The following is a 10,253-nucleotide window of genomic DNA, read 5'->3' as shown; positions in this document are numbered from 1 at the left end:
CCAGGATGATGAGCAGCCCAGGCTGCTGTCCTGACTGTGGCTTTGTCTTCTGTGTTTATTTCCTGTGTTTTTCTTCGTGTGGAGGACTGGGCCTGTTCTTTTCCTGTGGGTGCTTCCTGTCTTGCTCTCCCCATGGATGCCCAAGTGTGACAGGAGTAGGAGGTGTTTTTCCAATCTTGTCCTACCAGACTCTACAAGGGCTGTGCTCTCGGGATACTATGAGCTACACAGATGAACTAAACTCTCCTGAGCTCCTGCCTCCTTCAAGGGCCCTCAGTTCAGGTTCTCCCCATCTTTCCCATCTTTCCCCAACTAACCCCGGATGGCAGGATCCACACAGAGAAGGGATCCACAGGCTCTCATCTCAGATCTGGCCCTGTTGGATCTGTGCTGTGCCCATGCTCCTGTCCTTCTCTGCCTCTGGGGAATCCTGGTGCTGCCTCTAGAGAAGATTCAGGGTTGATGGGATGAGTCTACTTTAGATTTATGTTTATTTTAGAAACTGGTCCAGGAATTGGAGATAGCCCAGGGGTTGAGAGCACTTGGTGCTAATGCAGATGATGTCTCAATGCCAGCACACAGATGGTTGCTCACAACCATCCATAACTCCTGCCCAAGAGCATCCAATGCCCTGTGGAGATCAGGCTCACAAATGGTACAAATAAATACAGAAAACAAAGTTCATAGACAAGATTAATAAATCTTTTCCAAACGACATTATGGGAATTTGTGAGAAGGAAATTCCTTTGTTCCAGATTCTGACCCTTGAAGGATTCTCTTCTAGCTTTGTGATTTCCAGCCAAGAGTTCCAGGAGCCTTAACTGAGATGTGTGAATACCACCTTGGTGATAATCTCTGTCAGGATGCAGCCATGTTCATCTTGTAAAGGACGACGACTTCCCCAGACCCAGCAGACAAACACTCATGCACAATAAATGTTGTATTAATGGATAATAAATAGGTCATGAGTCAAAGACAGAAAGGCAGATGGGGAGAGGAAGGGAGGGCCCTGCTGAGGGGAAAGCTCAGGTGATGCTGACCTCAGTGTGAGGGGACAGGGAGCTGCATTCACAGCCTTTGGCTGGAGGTTGTATTAATAATCGGAGCCTCTGCAGAAGCTGGAGGTGACTGCATGAGTTTCTCCTCTAGACTGAACCATTCCCTGCTGGAGCCTGGAGGAGGCTGATGAGCCCAGGAAACACAAGAAGTTACAGATTCACTGAGCTTACACAATGTAGCAGGTTCCTGTCAGGGTTGAATCAGTAGCACTTCCTGGAGGTGTGGGGGGGAATCTTGAGTGGAGCTTCCGGGAGCCATGCAGAGGCTTACAGTGATGTAGCTGTTATGAGTGGATACTCACACTGGGCAGGGCTGTTCAGTGATTATCTCCCGACTCACACAGGCTCCCGTGAGTAACCAGGTTGCCCAGAGTTCACCGAGCTGACCATGGATGGATGCTCTCCTTGGTCTGCTGTCGCTGTCTCTGTCTGGCCTGGAGGAAATGCACTCCTCAATCAGGTGACACAACTGTGTCCATTGTTATCAGCCCACAGTGTCTATTCCAGATTTGAGATCTAAGTCCTGTTTCTAAGATTCTGTACTAAGCAATATGGTGTTGCTGGTTTCCTGGAGCAGGCACTGTAGTGGAAAGATGCATGTGATACAATGTAAGGGAATAACAAAGAATAGGTTGTGTCCGGAGCTGGAGGGCAAAAGGCAAGGTGACCAGAGTGCAGGTGAGTGGAGCAAGGTAGAGAGCTATTGGTTTTTAATTTTTGGTTTTCCAAGACAGGGTTTCCGTATGTAGTAGCCCTGACTGTCCTGGAACTTACTATGTAGACCAGGCTGGCCTCAAACATAGATCATGCTGCCTCTGCCTCTGCTTCTGCTGGGATTAAAAGTTGCACATCCACCACTCTTTGAGTTATTATTATTTAAGATTGTTTAAGATTGTGTGTGTGTGTATGTGTGTGTGTGTGTGTGTGTGTGTGTGTGTGTGTGTGTGTGTGTGTGTGTGTGTGTTTATAGCCAGGTCTCTGACTTTAGGGTCTGCAGGCTTGGATTTTTAAAAAACTTCTTTAATATGGTTTCTTTAATACTTCAACCTCCCATCTAGCTCACCACCCACCAGAGGTAGTGGGAAAGAAAGGCTAATAGGGTGAAGTGGGACATGGATTTGTTTAGAAATAGTTCCTTGGGGTGATTCCAATCTTTGTTGTCAGGATATGAGCAGTCAGGTCCACTAGCAAACTACTAAACAGGAATCAGCAGCCACAGTCCAGTGCACTCAACAAATACCACACTGGGAGCAGCAGTAGCACCTCAATCCAGAAGAAACCACGAGGCTCCGCCCAATTGGCACAAGTCAATGGAAGGCAAGAATCCCCTGTATACCACAAGAAGTTCTTTGGTGCATTTTCTCTCTACAAAGTCACAACAAGCAAAGATCAGCTGTTGTTGTAAAATTATAAAAACTCAAATGCTGTCTTTTACTCCTGCTAGATCCGGCACCACAGTGTCCCTAGATGGCTGGTAGATATCTTGCCAGAAACACACATCCCAATTCCGTGGCGGCCCAGTGTGTCTAGCTGCCACACACTCTCTTAAACTTAAATCACTACATGAAAGAACACACAACAATAACCTCTGATCCAATTGATAAGATATAATTGCCCACCTAAACATACAAAGCCCTGTACACATCTACCTTAAGAACATTCATAACAACCTGTAAATACACAGAGTGGTATCTTTTTTTTAAAAGAATTTTTTTTATTTTGTATGAGTACCCTGTCACTCTCTTCAGACACAGCAGAAGAGAGCATCAGATTGTGTTGCAGACGGTTGTGAGCCACCATGTGGTTGCTGGGAATTGAACTCAGGACCTCTGGCAGAGGAATCAGGCTCTTAACCATTGAGCCATCTCTCCAGCCCCACAGAGTGGAATCTTAATGCCAGCCTCCGTGTTCTCTCTGCAGTTTCTCTCCTCCAGATCCACTCTCCTTCTCTTCCCTCAAACTTTTCTCCCACCCATCCTTCCTTCTCATCCAATGACAGGCCTCGTTCTATTTTGTACCTGCCTACACCTGCATGATGACACCATCCCACAATCAGCAAGGCAATGCACAGGGGAACCAATGCCAGGGCTTTGCCTGTAGAGTCACATTTATTCTCTCAAAATATCATGTGTCTGCTTCAGCAAAATATTCTCTCACCTGTTTCTACCTCAGAAAAACATCATATGGGGCTGGAGAGATGGCTCAGCAGTTCAGAGCACTGACTGCTCTTCCAGAGGTCTTCAGTTCAATTCCCAGCAACCACATGGTGGCTCACAACCATCTGTAATGGGATCTGATGCTCTGTTCTGTGTGTCTGAAGACAGCTACAGTGTACTTGTATAGAATAAATAAATAAATCTTAAAAGAAAAGAAAGAAGACAGACAGACAGACAGACAGACTTTGGCAGCACAGCCAACTGATCTGAAGACCTAATCTAGGAGGACCAGGCCTGAAGTGAAAATTTCTGGTTTCTTTGGAGATGCAGTTGTGTCCTGAGACGTTTTTCTGGAAACTCTCTCATGAGAGGATGTTTTTGCTGTAGCAGACACGTGGTGTTTTTCTGGAAGCTGCCTGGAAGAGGGGCATGGGATGTTTTGCTAGAGCTTGAGAGATGTCCTCTTGAGAGAACTCATGGTGTTGGGAAAGAGTCTAGATATAACCCAACAGACCACAGATGACACTGTGTGGCTTTGGTTCCCCTCGCCACTCTTTGTGGATCTTCGTTGGGCTTTGCTGAAGCCGCTCTTCACTGACAACACTGATGCCTTCCTTGCCGATCGTTTGTCATGACTTTGTAGAGAGAAACAAACCAAGGAACTTCTGGTGGTGTCCTGGCAGCTTCTTCCTGCTTCTGCAGACTCAGGACGATGGGTAGAGCCTCAAAGTTGCTTCTGGAGTGAACTGCCAATGCTGACCCGTGTGAGCTCAAGTGCTGGTATCCTGACGACACAGATTGGATTCACCCCAAAGAACTATTTCTAAACAGGTGCCCATCCTCCTTTGCTCTGTTACCCTTTCCTCTCTTCTACTTCTGGTGGGTGGTGGGCTAGAGGAGAGGTTAAGACATTTAAGTAAGCTTATTAAAGTAGGTTTTGAAAACTCGAAGCCCACACAGGGCATCTGGAAGGATCCATGTGTGAGTTATGTTACCAATCCTTCCTTGGTGCTGGAGGACATCAGACTGAACACTGTGGAGACAGATTGGGAAGCTCCTTCTCTTGGACTCTGTGACCCTGAGGAACCCAGGGCTTCTCCTGTACAGACCTTCTCTGCAGGGTAGTTGGGTGGCTCAGGCCTGAGCGAGGCCCTGTGCTGCAGAGAAAAGAATCACAGAGAGCCAAGGCATAAAAATATGCCGAGTAAAATTATGGAGCTGGAGAGGTTGTTCAGAGGTGAAGAATGCTATTGCTGATCCACAGGACCTGGTTCAGTTCCCAGCTCTCACCCACTTGTAACTCCAGCCTCAGAGGGGATAGGGCGCCCTCTGCTGGCCGCCTGGGGTGCTCCATGCACGTTGTGCACAGACATACATGGAGGCAAAATACCCTTATACAGAAATATATTTTTTAAAAGAACGAAAAGGAGGAGGGAAATAAGATTTTGTTAAAGAAAGAGATCCTTGAACAATATTGGGGACACTACAGCATGGAGGAACACCTACCAACCCTACTGCAGGGCTCTAGGGTCCCCTGCACTAGATTTATACACTGGTCCTGGAGAATTCAGCAATGGAAGGCAAAAATCGACACAACTCCCCCTACAGAGTGGCCCGTGATGTTACTGGTCTATGCAGCCTGTGTGTTCAACAAATCATGCTGTTTTTGTTGTTATGTATTGTAGCTCAGGGTGACCTTGAATTCTCTTTTTAAGATTTATTTATTATGTACACGTTTTGCCTGCATACATGCCTGACAGCCACAAGAGGGCGCCAGATTCCTGAGCATTCAACTGAGGACCTGTGGAAAAGCAGTTGGTGCTCTCAACCTGAGTCATTTCTCCTGTCCCGAACTTGAATTCTCGATCCTCCTGCCTCACCTCAGCATGCCAAGTGTCAGGTGTGTGTGTGTGTGTGTGTGTGTGTGTGTGTGTGTGTGTGTGTGTGTGTTCAGGGGAGGAGCCAGAGGTGCAATTTGTGTTTCAGCCCGAAGAACATAAGGATCGGTGAAAGCCACAAAACAGAGGATTTGGGGCTGAAGGGGAAATTCCTGGCTGCTTCAGTATGAAGAGCCTTCCCCAGCTTTCAAAGCTCACAGCCACTTAGGTGATCCAGAGTTGGACAGGCCCCTACTCCTGTGTTCTGCTGCCGCCTGGCGGCTATGAGTGGTATCGCAGCTCCCAAGAGTCCTGGGGACTGACTGGACTGTGGCAAAAGTCCCTCCAGACTGCAGGAACTGCTTGAAGGTCTGAGGCTTCCAAAGTCCCCGAAGCTGTCTGGGTCACACTGAACAAGGGCCACAGTAAGGAACCGGATATCCCCTGCACAGTCCCCGTATCGGAGCGTTAGTTTCTCTTTCTTTTGTTGTTGCTGTCGCCCGTGATATGAGCTCCCCACCTCCTGACCCTGTCCTCACTGAGCTGCACACCAGCTGAGTTTGATGGGACCCACCCCATGAAAGGGTTCCGGGATTCTTTAGGATTAAATGCCTTTAATCCCAGCCCTCAGGAGGGCGGACCTCTGTATTCTTGGACCACATAGCAAGTTCCAGAACACCTAGGGCTATGAGGTGAATCCAGGATCCTGGGAGCCCCAGGACTGGCACCTGGAGGGAATGGTGGAGTAGGTGGGAAAGTTGTGACAAGTGAGAAAGCAGCATGGATTCCCAGGGCCAGGTCTCGGTGAGCTTACGGTCCCCCGGCCTGGTATAGCCAAGGTCCTGGGGTATATAGGGTAAAGGAAACAACCTCAAATTACCCTTTCTTTTCCTGACAGCTTCTTTCACCTGAAATTTCCTCCCATGCTGTAGATGGGACATGGGGACTGCTTCCTGCCACTCACCTATGTCCCAGCTCTTTACTTTCAGGACAGGGTCTAGGCTGACCTTGGGCTTATTCTGTAACTGATGCAGCCTTTCCCACCAGTGCCTCGGGCTCCCAATTAACCAGGACTGTAGGTCTACAAACCAGCCTGGCTTTTGTTTAAGACTTGGTCAAGGTTCCAGGTGATGGTGGTTCACACCTTTAGTCCTAGCCCTTGACTAGGAGGATCTCTGAGTTTGAGGCCAGCCTGGTCTACAGAGTGAATTCCAGGACACTTGGGGCTACACAGAGAAACCCTGTCCCAAAAATCAAAGAACTTGGTCAAGGATGTTTCTTCACTCTAGAACATGTGGGTCATGACCCCTTTGAGGGCCAAAGCACCCTTTCACAGGGGTTGCTTAAGACCATCAGAAAACACAGATGTTTCTATTACTATTCTTTTTGGTTCTTTTTTTTTTTTTTTCGGAGCTGGGGACCGAACCCAGGGCCTTGCGCTTCCTAGGTAAGCGCTCTACCACTGAGCTAAATCCCCAGCCCCTCTATTACTATTCTTAACAGTGGCAAAGTTATAGTTATGAAGTAACAATGAAAATAATTTTATGGTCGGGGTTACCATGAAGAACTGTATTAAAGGGTCTCACCAAGGTTGAGAACCACTGCTCTGGAAACTCCATACAGAGGTGGGGCAGAGGGCAGTGGGAAGGGTCTGGGTCACATGGACATGACAAGGTCTGTTTTGGAACCAGGTCCACCCCTGCCTCGACACATGGGTGCAGGTGTTACAGGCCCTCCACTCTCAAAGGAGCTGTGACAGCCACTTAGAGGACAACACAGACAATCTCAGAGTCTGTGTGGATCTTTCCCATGGTAGCCCTCAAGACAGTGCACAAAGCTATCACCTTCCCAGGCCTGTGGCATGTGCCACCCTCCTGGAGAGGTACAAACAGTCCCCACCTGAGCAACTATGCCACTCCTGGGCCAGAAGCACCAACAGGCCTTGGGCTACGACTCCACCCTCTTGCTGCTGCCCACCAGGAACTGACTAGGTCTACAATAAAGAAATGATGGAGAATTCAGATGCCCAGGGACAAAGAGAGGACATGGTCCCAGCACACTCACACAGAGCTCCGCGGGGACTGCAGCCCCCCAAACTTTGTCAAGTTGCTGGAGGCTGCGCAGCACTGAACAGGGCCACGGGAGGAGCCACCCCCTTGATGCCCGCTGCCCCCTCCCGGGCTGGGCGGGACCAGCACCTTTGAGGACACACATTGAGTTCACAGCACCTATCCATGTGACTGGGCCCAGGTCATTCAACACACTGTCGTGAGAGTGCACTGCATACACATGACACAATGCACAAACCAGACGTGCATACATTTAAAAACTTCAAGGGTGAGGTTTCTGGGCTGAGGAGGTGGCTCAGAGGTTATAAGCACTTTTGTTCTTCCAGGAATCCCCAAGTTCAATTCTCAACACCCACGTCAGCCCTGAGCCATGTAATTACAGATGGAGGGAGAGAGTCGGCTTCGTGTGTGTGTGTGTGTGTGTGTGTGTGTGTGTCCCATTTCGTGTCTTGTTGTAACTGACTGTTTTTTTCTTCAGTTGAGCAGACACGGTAGAGGAATCACCCATTCTGGATTGTGCAGTCTGTTGTAGAAGAGGACACAGGGGTCAGGGAGGAAACACTACTGCCCCACCCCTGACACCTCAGCCCACCCTCTCCATGCCTCTCTCTGCGTCACCACCACTCCTAAACCTAGTCCTGATTTATCAGAGTTGTTTGTCTGTTTGTTTTTGTTTTTTTTTTTTTTTAACAAAACTAAGAATGAGGGGGCTGGAGAGATGGCTCAGTGGTTAAGAGCACTGACTGCTCTTCCAGAGGTCCTGAGTTCAATTCCCAGCAACCACATGGTGGCTCACAACCATCTGTAATGGGATCTGAGGCTTTCTTCTGGTGCGTCTGAAGACAGTGACAGTGCACTCATATATAATAAATAAATCTTTAAAAAACCTAAGAATGAAGCAACTGTGTCTGTGGTGTCTGTAAGTGCTCCGTTTGGGTGGGACTTGAGCCAGGGTCACTCTGAGGCTTGAGCCCTGTTGTGGGGCAGGGTCATAGCAAGGTAAGGCCCAAACCCGAGAGGCTGTGGCTCCCCAGCTGCCTTCTCTTCTGGTTCTACTCACTTTCTAAAGTTTTTTTCTAAAACACTTTCAGATGTTTTAAGATAGAAACCAGGTCCATGTTGGCTGATGACCTCATGAAAATATACGCTTGCATATGACTGGCAGTCATCTTTACTGTGGTTAAAGAGTACACGCCCTGTGAGTTCAGGATCATCTTCAGATGACCACAGAACAATAACTGTAAAATTTTTTTGTTCTAGTGAGCTTTCTGTGTATCATTGTATCTCTTTGTAGACTAAAGAAACACCAACCAGACTCAAGGATTTCTGATTGGCATACATTTTTGTATGAAGATAACAATTTATGGTTACATTTGTTACAACGTACTATATTTTTGACTCAACTCTGGTTTGGAATATAGTGTATGTAATTATAAAAATTTAAGGTTTTGAATGTCTACTTGGCTTATCAAAAGCTGGTTTAAGATGTGTGTCTAAACTCCTCCGCCTTTGTTAACTGCTGAGCACCAAGCTGCTATAAAGTGTAGATAAGCACAATACACGCTGGATGAATAAGGTAGGCATTTCATTCTAAAATTTTAGGTTATAAGAGCATTATATGCATTCATGCCTTTGTGATTGTGACAGACTCCTGGAACCACAGTTACAGACCATTGTGCCTTCGATGTGGTTGTTGGGATTTGAACTCAAGACCTGGGGAAGAGCAGCCAGTGCTCTTCACTTCTGAGCCATCTCTCAACCAGTTATATTTGATAACAAATAAGGTATACTGAATGATACGTTATACATTCAGCGTCACCATGACATTTGTGTAGCTTTGTGTCCTTGTTCACTTTGTTGGGCTTTAGCTATTGGAAATCTGAGTCATAGAAAAACTGTGGTAACCTATAATGGTATGCTATAAAGGCAAGATACCAGTCTCTTATGGACCAAAGGTTAGGGCATTTATGGTTTATTTGGATGATAAAGGAGCTTCACCTCAAATTACAAAGGCTTAAACTTAACAGAGACAAAGTTGCAAAATCTGAATCTTAGGAAAGTTACCCACACTTAACAATGCACGTAAAGAACAGGAACATGGTTTATTAAGCTCCTGTGTATGTTTCCAAAGTTAAGCACAAAACAAGTTACTAAAAACTAGGGAAGTTTGGGGGTTGGGGATTTAGCTCAGTGGTAGAGCGCTTGCCTAGGAAGAGCAAGGCCCTGGGTTAGGTCCCCAGCTCCGAAAAAAAGAACAAAAAAAAAAAAAAAAAAAAAACTAGGGAAGTTTGTTCAGGTCAGATATCCTTACTATTACAGCCCTCAAAACTTTTCAGAGATCTGCTGAATATGGCATTCAAGACGTTGGAAAACTGATGCTGCCCTGTGTCCTCTGCCTGCACTGAAATGAAGACTCCCACAGTGGAACCTTCAGTGATTGTCCAGGTAAGGGAGAAGTCTGTCACTTTTTTTTTTCTCAGAGCTGGGGACTGAACCCAGGGCCTTGCGCTTCCCAGGCAAGCGCTCTACCACTGAGCCAAATCCCCAACCCTCTGTCACTTTTAAGAGATTTGGAAGCTGCTTGGTCTGTACTTCCTGCTTACTCAGGTGAAATTCATGCTCCTCAGAGCTCTGATGGTGTTGACTAGGGAGAGTTTTGTCAGTTGAACCGCAAGCAACAACACGGGCTTCAGGTGCTCCTCAGTTCTCTCCCTGTGTAAACATCATAGGCCACTTTCCTAGAGTTGCTACTGTGTCCAGACACTGATCACATGGTTGCGAGATTCTAAGAAGAGATAAATCCTTGCAACAGATTTCAATGTCACTTTTTACTCTCCCTTTTTGTAAAGGAAGTTGTTTTACAATGATTGCTCTCAGTAACCACCCACCTGCATCTTGTGGTGAGTAATTGGATAAAAAAACTGTGAAGTTTATGTAGGTTCTGAGGATATGAAAGCTTAAGTTGCAAGACCCTTAAAACTGTGCTTTGAGATCGGTGGATGTGACTTATAAAGGTCTGAAAAAGTGCTTTAACTGCAATTTATAAAGGTTTAAGGAGGGGCTGGGGATTTAGCTCAGTGGTAGAGCGCTTAC

At 46.9% G+C, this 10,253-nt stretch overlaps 1 pseudogene; it reads left to right on the top strand.

Moving 5' to 3' along the window:
• Vps52-ps3 (VPS52 subunit of GARP complex, pseudogene 3) lies at positions 6,646 to 7,105 on the top strand (annotated as a pseudogene).

Source organism: Rattus norvegicus, chromosome 20 (assembly GCF_021556685.1).
Source record: "Rattus norvegicus strain SHRSP/BbbUtx chromosome 20, alternate assembly SHRSP_T2T, whole genome shotgun sequence".
NCBI lineage: Eukaryota > Metazoa > Chordata > Mammalia > Rodentia > Muridae > Rattus > Rattus norvegicus.
Note: the sequence above shows the minus strand (reverse complement) of the source record. Positions and strands in the feature narration are given on the sequence as shown.